This window comes from Hemiscyllium ocellatum, chromosome 18 (genome assembly GCF_020745735.1).
Source record: "Hemiscyllium ocellatum isolate sHemOce1 chromosome 18, sHemOce1.pat.X.cur, whole genome shotgun sequence".
Taxonomy (NCBI): Eukaryota; Metazoa; Chordata; class Chondrichthyes; order Orectolobiformes; family Hemiscylliidae; genus Hemiscyllium; species Hemiscyllium ocellatum.
The window spans coordinates 76,373,142-76,386,821 of NC_083418.1; the positions used below are offsets into that span (position 1 = coordinate 76,373,142).

The 13,680-nt window shown below is 42.7% G+C and overlaps 1 protein-coding gene across 3 annotated transcripts in view; it reads right to left on the reverse strand.

Annotated features, from left to right (window-relative positions):
* Positions 1-13,680, reverse strand: part of LOC132824275 (protein kinase C-binding protein NELL1-like) — a 994,503-nt gene that overhangs the window by 742,255 nt on the left and 238,568 nt on the right. The window lies entirely within an intron of this gene.

A 13,680-nucleotide genomic window follows, 5' to 3' on the forward strand; every position in this document is an offset into this window, starting at 1 on the left:
GATACATTCCTGCAGGAAATAATTTATGAAAGGAGCATTTCAATGTTCTGTTTCAAAACAGCCCATGAAATTTCCAATGCTGTGTATGAATAGAGGTCAAATTGTTCAACTGTGCCACTACTGAGTAACTTCAGTTCGAATCCCAGTCTTATTGGACATCAGGTTTCTCTTCAAAAGCAACTTGCAAAAATCCACCCTGCTGGAAGGCATGATGTTGGATAAAGGGCCAGCACCGAGCTGACAGGAGCATGAGAAATATAATTACAAAACAAAAAACATTGCTTAGTAAGGCTATGTTTCAACATTCCCATCATAGCAATTACCTGAGGAATGTCTTTTTTGTCAAGACCACAGACAAATCCATTAACGCTTTAACTGATGAAGAGTCACCAGACTTGAAATGTTAACCCTGCCCACAACTGCTGGCAGACCTCCTGAGTTTCTATCTTTGTTTCAGAATTAGCGAGTTTTGAGAAGATTTGTATCTCAGGTTGAGGCTCTGAATGTAGGTATGCTCGCTGAGCTGGAAGATTCATTTTTCAGACATTTCGTCACCATAATAGGTAACACCTTAAGTGGGCCTCAGGATGAAGTACTGCTAATGTTTCTTTTTTTCTATTGAAATGTTTGGGTTTCCTTGGGGTGGTGATGTCATTTCATGTGGTGATGTCATTTCCTATGGTGATGACATTTTCCAATTCTTTTTCTCAGGATGTGGTAAATGGGGTCCAAGTCAATGTATTTGTTGTTGGAGTTCCAGTTGGAATGCCATGCTTCTAGGAATTCTCATGCGTGTCTCTGTTTGGCTTGTCCTAGGATAGATGTGCTGTCCCAGTCAGAGTGGTGTCCTTCCTTATCTGTATGTAAGGATACTAGTGAGAGAGAGTCATGTCGTTTTGTGACTAGTTGATGTTCATATATCCTGATAGTTAGTTTTTTGCCTGTTTTCCAATATAGTGTTTCTTAGGGTTCTTGCACGGTATTTTGTAAATTATATTAATTTTGCTTGTTGCCTGCCTAGGGTCCTACAAGTTCATTAGCTGTTGTTTAAGTATGTTGGTGGGTTTGTGGGCAGTCTAGCAGTTATTTCCGAGATGTCTTTGATGTAGGGAGAGTGGCTAGGGTTTCTGGACGCGTTTTGTCTGCTTGTTTAGGTTTGCTGCTGAGAAATCAGCAGACTGTGTTCATTGGGTACTCATTCTTTTTGAATACACTGTATGGGTTATTTTTCCTCTGCTTTGCATAATTCCTCTGTGCTGCAGTGTGTTGGCTCATTGAAATAATGTTCTGATGCAGCTTCGATTGTGGGTATTGGGATGATTGTTTCAGTAGTTCCGTATTCGGTCCGCATGTGTTGCTTTCCTGTAGACACTGGTTTAGAGTTCCCCATTGGCTGTTCACTCTACTGTAATATCTAGGAATGGCAGTTTGTTGTTGTTTACCTCCTCTTCAGTGAATTTTATACCACTATTGACGGTCTTGAAAGTTTCTTCTAATTTGTTTTGTTTAATCATGACAAAGGTGTCATCCATGTAGCAGACCCAAAGTTTGGGTTGGATGGTTGGCAGAGCTGTTTGTTCGAGTCTCTGCATTACTGCCTTTGCTAAGAACCCTGATATCGGAGATTCCATGAGAAAATAAATGGGAAATTACATCACCATACGAAATTACATCACCAACCCAAGGAAACCCAAACATATAAACAGAAAGCAGGAAACATCAGCAGTGCTTCGTCTGGAGGCTCACTGAAGATGTTACCTAATATGGTGAAGAAATGTCTGAAAATGAACCTTTGTTTCAGAATCTCCAGCGTCCACAGCTCTCTGATTTATTTTAACATTATAACTCTCTACTCAGCCAGAGATCCAGAACAACAGACAGAAATAACATAAACCTCAATTTATATGTTCATCAGAACATAAACCTCCATATCCCTTCTCTTTCAAGTGGTTTTTGAAATATGGTCGATATCACCTCAAGAATTTTGACATCTGATTTGGGCTAATTATCAAGGTAATTCCAACACAGTAGGATACACAATAAAACAAAACACTCTGGTTATGATTTTGTTTCTGTGGTTTCTCAACCAGCTTCAGTCACTTGGCAAAATCTGTCACTGACTGTCAGTAAAAACCACATCATTTTACTGATCTCTACTGTGGTCTCAGAAGTATTCCATACAGTTCTGTCACTGAACTATAAAGGAGCTGCCTTTGAAAGTTTTACTTATAATGTTAGCTCCTAACTCTATTGTGTATGCTTATATACTGTGGTACCTTACAATGATTTCCCCTATTTATCTCAATATAGCTACTGTGTTTAATGTCTTAGTGGGTGTTGACTCCGGTATAACAGAGTTAAAAATCACACAACATCAGATTATAGTCCAACAGGTTTATTTGGAGGGACTAGCTTTCGAAGTACTACTTCATCAGGTGGTTGTGCAGCAGAACAAGACACAGAACAGGATTGCAGTGTCATGGGATGGAGTATAAAACAAATTTAGCTTAAATCTTTCATCTTTCAGAATGATCTTGGTAGTTTCAGGTCCTTCATATGTAAATCCCAGAACTTTTTTAAAGTTACATTCTCAAGATAGCTTCAGTAAAGTCTTTGATAAGGTTCCACATGGTAGGCTGTTGAAGAAAATGCAGAGGCATGGGAATGAGGGTGATTTAGCAGTTTGGATTAGAAACTGGCTTTCTGAAAGAAGGCAGCGAGTGGTGGTTGATGGAAAATATTCAGCCTGGAGTCTGGTTACTAGTGGTGTTCCACAAGGATCTGTTTTGGGACCACTGCTGTTTGTCATTTTTATAAGTGACTTAGACACAGGCATAGGTGGATGGATTAGTACATTTGCTGATGACACTAAAGTCAGTGGAGTACTGGACAGTTTGGAAGAATGTTACAGGTTGCAGGGGGATTTGGATAAACTGCAGAATTCGGGCTGAGAGGTGGCAAATGGAGTTCAATGCAGCTAAATGTGAGGTGATGCACTTTGGAACGAATAACAGGAAGGCAGAGTACTGGATCAATGGAAAGATTCTGGGTAGTGTGGATGTGTAGAGGGTTCTTAGAGTCCATGTATAAAGATCCCTGAAAATTGCCACCCCAGTTCATGGTGCTGTTAAGAGGGCATACAGTGTGTTAGGTTTCATTGGTAGAGGGATTTAGTTCCGGAGCCTCAATATCATGCTGCAACTATACAAAACGCTAGTGCAGCCACACTTGGAATATTTGTACAGTTCTGGTTGCCTTATTTAGAGAAGGATGTGGAAGTATTAGAAAAGGTGCAGAGTAGATTTACCAGGATGTTGCCTGGCCTGTACGGAAGGTCTTATGAGGAAAGGCTGAGAGACAGGTTGGTGCAACAATACAGGGCCGAAGGGCCTGGTCTGCACTGTAGTGTTCTATGTTCTACCCAAAGTGGTTAGACAGCACTGGAGGATCGGGAAAGTTAACGTTTGGCCTGAAACATTGACTTCCCTGCTCCTCGGATGCTGTCTGACTTGCTGTGCTTTACCAGCTTCACATGTATTGACTCTGCCTTCCAGCATCTGCAGTCCTTACTGTCTCCTGCCTGACACAAGGAGCTAGGACAGAGGGGAAAAATCATGGGGAAGAGGTATGAAGATATTGATGAGCCAAATTCCCTGGATTGGAAAAACAGCATGCTTACCATAATCTTATAGGTATGGGTGAGGCTACTTTAATGGAATGATACATTAATCAACAACAACTTACAATAAAATAGCACTTTTAATGTCATAATGTGCCTCACCTGATCATGGCAATACAAAATCTAACAACTGCTCTGTAAGGAAACGCTGGAATAGGTGAAAGAGGGAGGTTTTCAGGAGATTCTAAAGGAAGTGTGGGAGAACATAGGGAGTTCTGGATACCCACAACCCTCTGGGTGAAAGGAATGTAGCTCAGATCCTCTCTAGACCTCCTGCACTTTACAGTAAAACTGTGCCCTTTGGGAACTGACCCCTATAATAACGAGGAAAAGGTACCCCCTATCAACCCTGTCGATGCCCTTGAGAACACTGTACACCTTATTCAGGCCCTTCTGATGAAGGGTCACTGGATTCCAAACATTGTCTCTGTTTCTCTCTCCACAGATGCTGCCAGACCTGCTGAGCTTCTCCTGCAACTTCTGTTTCACATCATCAACATCTGCAGTTCTTCATTCTGTTCCCTGCCTTAGTCTTCTCTGCTATAAAGAAAACAGTCCCAGCCTATCTAGCCCCTTTTCTTCGCTGAATTGATCCAGCCCAGAGCACATTTCTTCTGCATCTTGTCTAGTGCTATCACATCCTCCCTGTAATATGGCAACCAGAACTGCATACAATGGCCTTGACTAATAAGGGCAAGTTTCCATACGTCATTTTAACCACCTTATCTATGTGTCCAGCTGCCTCCAAGAATATATGGCCATACACACCAAAGTCCCACTGATGTCTAGTACTTCCCAGGTCCTCTTATTCAATATGTCTTCCATTGGCCTGTTAGCCTTCTTAATATGCCTCACCTATTAAGTGTTGGCATGCCAGAAATTTGAAATTATATGTGTGAAACAGCTTTTTGCAAGCCTATCTTGTGATCTCATGAAGCAATTGCAACATTTGCTTTCACTGACACAGTCGATGTTAGATTTGATTAGATTACCTACAGCACGGAAACAGGCCCTTCAGCTCAACAAGTCCACACCGACCCTCCGAAGAGTAACCTACCCAGACCCATCTCCCTCTGACTAATGCACCTAACACTATGAGCAATTTAGCATGGCCAATTCACCTGACCTGCACATCTTTGGACTGTGGGAGGAAACTGAAGCACCCGGAGGAAACCCATGCTGACATGGAGAGAATGTGCAAACCCCACACAGACAGTTGCCCAAGGTTGGAATCGAACTTGGGACCCTGGTGCTGTGAGGCAGCAGTGCTAACCACTGAACTACTGTTACTGTTTTGGATATTGCTTGTTCGTGAAAGCATTGGCAAAACTTTATGCATTTGGCAAGCACCTGTCAGCACCACACTGAGGGAATGCTGCATTATCTGATGATTGGTCTTGATTAGTTCAGGTGATGTGTGCATCATTGGAGAGGCCACCTTTTATTGTTAGAAAGTGAGGACTGCAGATATTGGAGATCAGACTCGAGAGTGTGATACTGGAAAAGCACAGCAGGTCAGGCAGTATCCGAGGAGCAGAGTCAACATTTCAGGCATAAGCTGTTCATCAGGAATGAGGCTTGTTGGCCGGGGGCTGAGAGATAAATGGGATGGGGGTGGGGCTGGGAGGGGAAGGTAGCTGAGAATGCATTAGGTAGAGGAAAGTGGGAGGGAAAGGTCATACGTCGGAGAGGAGGGTGGAGCAAATAGATGGGAATTACGATGGACAGGTCAAGAGGGCTTGGGACTGGGATAAGGTGTGGGGAGGGGAAATGAGGAAACTGGTGAAATCCCCATTAATCCAGTGTGGTTGCAGGGTCCCAAGGTGGAAGATGAGGCATTCTATGGTGGAATTAGTCATCCTGGGAACAGATACAGTGTAGGCAGATGAATTGGGAATAAAGGATGGCACTTTTACAGGAGGCAGGGTGGTGGGAGGTGCATTCCAGGTAGCTTGTGGGAGTCCGTGGGTTTGTAGTAGATGTCCGTGGTTAGTCGGTCACTGGAGATGGAGATAGAAAGGTCCAGGAAGGGAGGGAGATGTCCAAGATGGTCCAGGTGAAGTTGAGGTCAGGGTGAAGGGTGTTTGTGAAGTTGATGAATAGTTCAACCTCCTCATGGGAGCACAAGGTGGCGCCGATGTAGTCATCCATGTAGTGGAGGAAAAGGTGGGAAATGGTGCCAATGTAGCTGCAGAAGATGGTCTGTTCCATACACCTGACAAAGAGGCAGGCATTGTTGGGGCCCATGTTGGTGCTCAAAGCTATCCTTTTGGCTTGAAGGAAGTGGGAGGATTGGAAGGAGAAGTTGTCAAGGGTGAGGACCAGTTCAGCCAGGCAGATGATGGTGTCAGCGGAAGGGCACTGGTTGGGTTGGCTTTAGAGGATAAAATGGAGGGCTTGGAGACCTTCGTCGTGGCGGATAGATGCATACAGGGACTGGATGTCCATGGTGAAGATCAGGCATCGGGTGCTGGGGAAGCAAATGTCTTGCAGGAGGTGGAGGGTGTGGGTGGTGGCTGGAACCTAGCTCCTGGACTAAGGGGGACAGGATGGCGTCAGTGTACCCAGAGCATCCAAAGGAAACCCACACAGATATGTGGAGAATGTGCAAACTCTACACTGACAGGATAGCAACACCATTTATTGCTCATTCCTCATAAGAGGATGCCAGTGACCGGGCCCTGGGCAGCATTGTTAGGGAGGGAGCTCCAGGATTTCACTCAGCAACAGTGAAGGAACAGTGAGGTGGGTGCAAACTGGGATGGTGTTCCCATGTCTCTTTTTTAAAAAATTGTTCATGAGGTGTAGGTATTGCTGGTTATTGTCCACTCCCTCCTGGCCATTGATCTGAGTGGCCTGTTACTGCAGTGAAGGTCCAACCCCATTTCTGTCACTGGAAATGCAGTGAAGTTACAGTGTGTGACTAAGAGCAGCTCTGAGAGGTTTCCCAGACTCACGTTTCGAGATCAGGATGAAGCCATTCAGCACAGGCTCTTCGAGAAACTGGCTTCTTAGTTTCCTGCCTTAAAATGAGAGTAGGAACAATATCAAAGGAGGAACGGAATCATCTAATTTTATTTGTTCACAGGATCCACCAGGAGTTGCCCACTCCCAGTGTCCACAGAGCAGTTGAGAGTTAATCAGATTTGTACGTCTCGACCCACACGTAGGCCAGACGAGTAAAGATGGCAGATTTCCTTTGCTAAAAGCTGTTAGTGAAGTGGGGGTTTATGACAATGGTTGCATAGCTAGCTTTTAGTTACAGATTGAATTCACATTCCACCATATTCCAGGGAGGAGAGGGTTGGTGGCGGTCGGAGGTGGTAGTAGCGGTGGTTTGAACTCGTGTTCAGAGAACATTATCTCTGGCTTACTGGTCTGGTCACATTACCAATACAAGCCTCTACCCCTAATCTGCTGCTCGTGTCCTTCTAAAATGACTTATTAAATAACCATCCTGGCTGTTAATAGAATCCTTACCGTTTAGAAGCAGGCCATTTGGCCCATCAAGTCCACACCAACCCTCCAAAGAGCATCCCACCCAGACCTTATCCAGTCGCTACATTTTCCATGACTAACCCAGACAAGCCTGCGTTCCCCTAGACACTATTGGTAATTTCCCATGGCCAATTCATCTAACCTGCACATCTTTGGACTGTGGGAAGAAACCAAAGCACCTGGAGGAAACCCACACAGACAGTCATCAAAGGCTGGAATTGAACCAGGTCCCTCACACTGCAAGGTAGCAATCTAACCACTGAGCCACTGTGTTCACATGATATAAAGTATGTTGTGGCACTATTCATGAGGAGTGGTCTCGAGGTGTCTTGGAGAAAGTAAGGACTGCAGATGCTGGACAGAGACAAGAAGTCTGGTGCTAGAAAAGCACAGCAGGCCAGGCAGCATCTGAGGAGCAGGAGAGTTGACATTTCAGGCTTAAACTCTTCACCGGGCATTACTCAAAAGGATTAAAGTAGTATGTCACAAATCTCATTGCAAAATGGAGGGAAAAATGTCAACTTAGGGACAGAGAGGTAATCTCTGAACTACCTTTGGAACGCAATGAATAAAATTCAAATGTTTCTGGGTCAGTTTGTTCCTGAGAATGTGAGACAGTGCAGCATTAAAGTGTGCAAGAAGACTGATCTGAATTCCAATTTAAAACTTCAAATTACCAACATCCACACTGGAAAACCAATATATTTCCTCACTTCAAGACAATTGCCAAATAACATCAATCAAAAAAAAACTCGCTGAATACATTATGCACATTAATGTTTGAAATCTACACTGAAATGGCCATTATGAAAGATTAAATTAGTTAATACTTAAACTCATTTCGCAAACATGAATCAGAGGTTGGGAAGGGTAATTGTTGATCCTGGAGTCGAGAGGTGAAGGGATGGACATTGAATTCTGCTTCATATCTTATGGTCATGTTCTGAGCAATTTCTGTTCTCTCTGCAATTTCCCAGCAGAAAACTGTCAAAAAGTATTCACCTCACACTAAGTACTGCTAACTTGGCAACTCAAGTTGACAGGTTATTTTTCAGAAGGTTAAAAAATGAGCTGCCTGAAAGAATTGCCTTTGAATTACACCGGTGAGGTCCAGGCAATGGACAAGCATTTTGCCAGACAAACCTGGGGACTAATCTATTAATTAGAGAAGTTACTTTTTTGAGTGGCTACTTAGACAGTCATTTATACATCCCCAGAATAATAGTAAAGGGAGAAAACTCCACTTAATGATCTCAACAGATTTCACTAGTAAACTGTAATCAGTTACTGGAATGAGACATTACAAGCAACTGTAATTCTTGAATAATGATTGAACCTCAAAAAAAAAGGCAGGAAAGGTGCAGCTGAATTTATCATAGTTAAAGACAATTCACTTAATGCTGTACAGGTAAAAATCCAGTTAATTCTAATAATGTGGGCGGCACGGTGGCACAGTGGTTAGCACTGCTGCCTCACAGCGCCGGAGACCCGGGTTCAATTCCCGACTCAGGCGACTGACTGTGTGGAGTTTGCACGTTCTCCCCGTGTCAGCGTGGGTTTCCTCCGGGTGCTCCGGTTTCCTCCCACAGTCCAAAGATGTGCGGGTTAGGTGAATTGACCATGCTAAATTGCCCATAGTGTTAGGTAAGGGGTAAATGTAGGGGTATGGGTGGATTTCGCTTCGGCGGGTCGGTGTGGACTTGTTGGGCTGAAGGGCCTGTTTCCACACTGTAAATCTAATCTAATCTAAAAAAAAGACAGTTGATCTTGAGAGAGGAAATATTTCTAAAAGTTCCCCTTTCATCGTGGAGAGTTCTAAACAGCAGTCAGGGTTGCAATGTGAGTCATAAAATGGTCCCTGCCTATTTCATCATACACTCATGTCTAACGAGCATCCATGCCAGAATTAAACTGTTCCAAGTCACCCACAGGTTCTGATAAGGTAAATTAATGAAGCAGAGCAGAATCATGGAATTATATGGTACACAAGAAAAAATAATGTACTACCGACACTAGTCCCACATTCCTGCGCTTCACCAATAGCATTGAGATTAGATTATATTATACATAGAAAACAAATTATTACTCTTCATCCTAAACTTTAAAGATTCAGGTGCACACAGACGGCAAACTGCATAGTTATGACACATTGGGGTAACATACTATAATAAAAAGCGAAAAAAATGCAGATGATGTAAATGAGGAAGGGTCACTTGACCCATAATGTTAACTCTGATTTCTCTCCACAGGTGCTGCCAGACCATGCTGTGCTTTTCCAGCAATTTCTGCTTTTATTTGTAAAATGCTGTAAAGTGGGCCTCGCTATTCCCAGGGTCGTAGCAAATGTTAAAGATAGTTTCTAAGATACCCAAAAGTGCCTCAATTTACCTGACTTTAAGAACTAGGTTGATATAAAGCACTTGCTAGGTTGCTGATCTGAATAGAAATTAGATTACAACTATAAGACATTGATCTGCAATACAACTAGTTAAAACTCTAATCTCTGCCTTTACACACAGACAAACAGGGAAAATATATTACTGGCAGAATAGAAAACCTGGAAGATCTGTGCTTCCTAATTCCAATGTTGAGATAATCTTTTTTTCACAAGCCAGGTCCTTGGTATCAGTTGTCTTCCTCTAGAAGCTTCTACTACTTTGTAAGTCGCACAATGTGAATGATTCACTTGGAATGTCTCTAATTTATCAGTTCAAAAGTTGCAGCTCCCAGTAACTGCTGTAGGAATTTTAATTGGTTTTCTTCAAGTTTAAACTGTGTAATTCTACTGCAGAGAACAGATAACCTCTGCTGGAGAGAACTGCACACCTTGTTATGCCTTTCTCTCTCTCTGTGCCTCTGTAACTTGGTTCCAGTTCCAACCTGCTTAGTCTGCTAAGACCCAATCAGCTTCACTTGTTAACAACCCCTTGGCTCCTGATCATTTACATTTAGCAGGAACCCACACAAAAGAAGAGTTCACAATCAGTATTAAATTCATTTGATTCCTTCCTGACACCACTGCCTGCCTCAAACTGCAGGCAAAACTACCTTTGGCATGCAGATTGTCAAAACTCTCCCAGCACATCAAACACCAGTTTTTACAATAAAGTCATTCCCTAAATCTTTACCACTTCCCTGCTTCACCATCTCACCTCTTCTAAGATGTTCCTGAAAATCTGAATCCAGTTTTGCTTTCACATTATAGGAGCAAATTACTGTAGATACTGGAATCTGTACTGAAAAGTACAAATGCTGGAGATCACAGCGGGTCAGACAGCATCTATGGAGAGGGAACAAGCTAATGTTTCGAGTCTAGATGGCTCTCCATGTATCGTTGCCTGACCCACTGTGATCTCCAGCATTTACTGGTTTCAGTTATCTCTCATTACCTAATTTGGCTCCCTGCCAAACTCTGTTTGATCAAGCTCCTGTGAAACACTTGTTGATAATTTTAAAAGGTTAAAGCTGTTGTTGCTTTTGTTGTAATGTGGTAAAATTGAAATGTCCTTGGATTATTAGACTGGAAATCAAGCCCCACTATTACTCAAGCCTTCACAAAAATTAGAAATTTTATTTAAAACTATGCAAAATTTCCTCTTTTTAATTTGAGGGAGTGCAGCGTAGGTTCACAAGGTCAATTCCTGGAATGGAGGGATTACCTTACACTGAAAGACTGAAGGGACTGGGCTTGTATACCCTTGAGTTTAGAAGACTGAGAGGGGATCTGATTGAGACATATAAGATTATGAAAGGATTGGACACTCTGGCAGCAGGAAACATGTTTCCGCTGATGGGTGAGTGCCGAACCAGAGGACACAGCTTAAAAATACAGGGTAGACCATTTAGGACAGAGATGAGGAGAAGCTTCTTTACCCAGAGAGTGGTGGCTGTGTGGAATGCTCTGGCCCCAGAGGGCAGTGGAGGCCCAGTCTCTGGATTCATTTAAGAAAGAGTTGGATAGAGCTCTCAAAGATAGTGGAATCAAGGGTTATGGAGATAAGGCAGGAAGTGGATACTAATTAGGAATGATCAGCCATGATCATATTGAATGGCAGTGCAGGCTCGAAGGGCTGAATGGCCTACTCCTGCACCTATTGTCTATTGTCTATTGTTTGATAAACAGTAATTGATGTAGCTGCTGTTAAGTTTGAGCATCCTGTGATATTTCATAGAATCTGTACAGTGTGTAAGTAGGCCATTTGGCCCATCAAGTCCACACCGACTGTCCAAAGAGAATCCCACTCAGACCCACACACTCAGCTCCCCTCCAATCCTAACCCTGTAACCTTGCATTTCCTATGGCTAACCCACCTCGCCTGCACATCTTTGGATAGGAAGAAACCAGAGGAAAGCCATAGACACAGGGAAAACGTAGACACTCTACAGATAGTCACCCAAGGGTAGAATCAAAACAAGGTCCCTGTCGCTGTGAGACAGCAGTTCTAACTGCTGAGCCACTGTGCTGCCTTTGAGAAATGAAATTTCCTGCATCAGTAGGAAATAGATAATAGACAATGATATGCCATTGGCGAATAGGAGAGACTCAAACTCTTTTGGAGGACTATTAGAATGAGTGGATCTGCACAGATGTTAGTGCAAATATTGTCTTCTGAGATCAATTACCAGGGTCAATCGCCACAGCCCACTCACTAAAACCTCACCCTGACCTGAAAGCATAGAGCCAAGATTTATGGTTAAGGAAGAAGTCATTTTTTTAAACCGAATCAATAATCCTCACCCCAACAAAACAAAGTAACAGAACAGCAGACAGCAAGGAAATGGATAAGTGTCACAAGAGGATGAGGATCTTGATCCTGTCTCTGTCTGCAATAGGGAATATCTAAATCTTTGTGATTAAATCATGCCAAGCAATAAAAACTGAGGGAAGAATTGATAGATGATGTGCTTTCTTTAAAATAAAGATTGCAAATATTCAGGTGTACAATGCTTTGACATTGACATTAGTGTCAGAATCCTTCATCCGAGATGTTTAAATTCAATGTAAAAGCAGATTGTTAGCATCGGAGGGGAGGTGATGGCTTGGGTATCATCGTGAGACCCAGGTAATAACCTGGGAACTCAAGTTCCAAACCTGCTATTGCAGAAGGTCGAATTCCATTTCAATTTCAAAAATCTAGAATTAAGAGTCAAATTCTGGCCATGAAATAGTTGTTTGGAAAAAGCCATCTGGTTCACCCTTGGGGGATAGAAATATACCACACTTATCCAGTCTGGGTTCAATGTGACTCCAGATCACACAGCAATGTGGTTAGCTCTAACTGCCATATGAAATAGGTTAGAAAACGGGCATGGTTGTAAAAATTTTACAAAAGTCCAGAGATTAGTTTAGATTCCCTACAGTGTGGAAACAGGCCATTCGGCCCAACAAGTTCACACCAACCCTCCAAAGAGTAACCTACCCAGACCTATTTCCCTCTGATTAATGCACCTAACACCATGGGCGATTTAGCATGGGCAATTCACCTGACCTGCACATCTTTGGACTGTGCCGACACGGGGAGAACATGCAAACTCCACACAGACAGTCGCCCAAGGTAGGAGTCAAACCTAAGTCCCTGGTGCTGTGAGGCAGCATTGCTAACCACTAAGCCACCATGCCGCCCCAAATGAAACTTCTGAGTCAACCAGACTGTAAGAAGGTTTAAAGAAGGCAGATCATGACCACTTTCTCAAAAGCAACTAGGGATGGGCAAAGAATGCTGGGCCAGCCAGTGACACTCACATCCCAGGAATGAATAAAAGAAACACAACTGGGATTGGCAATTTTATTGTTGAAAGGTTTGTTTTGAATGAGCTAAATACAGTTCTTGGCCATTGTAACAAAGCTGGTTCAGCAGTCATCCTAAACTCACAGCAGGTCCTGTGTTTTAACAGCAGGTTTTACAATTGGATACCTCCAGGCTGGCCTGGTTAAATTTACAAGAACCTGGAAAACCATCTGTTTTGTATTATCTTCAAAACCTCCTGCCAATGCAGTGGATGTGAATTAGCTTTCAAATTTTCCCAATGTTTCAACCACTTTCTTCCCTTGAACTTGCTGTGCCTATAGATTGAGGGGAAAAACTTTTAAAAGTGAGAAAATACAAAATATCAAATAAACTTGATTAATGAACACTGTGGAATGAAACTACTTGATTCTTATTACATATAACATGAAAATCTACTTCTGCTCACCATCCAGAGGAAGTGCTTGCTTATTTTTACAAAGGTCATCACCTTCACATTGACCTATGACATGGAAGCTGATTTACATTTGGTAGCATTTGATTAGGGAATTGGCAATCATGAGCTAACAAGGTACTGACTGGCCCCTTCTGTGCAAGCTATTTTACATAACTCCGTTATTAAAATAAACTATTATTCTGTGACAAAGGGAAAATAAAACATGAGGTCCTAATACATATGATCTACATCCTCCAGAATCTTTCATGAAGGTTATCAGGACTTCATTAACTCAGACGTTTCATAATGTTTCCTCTGCC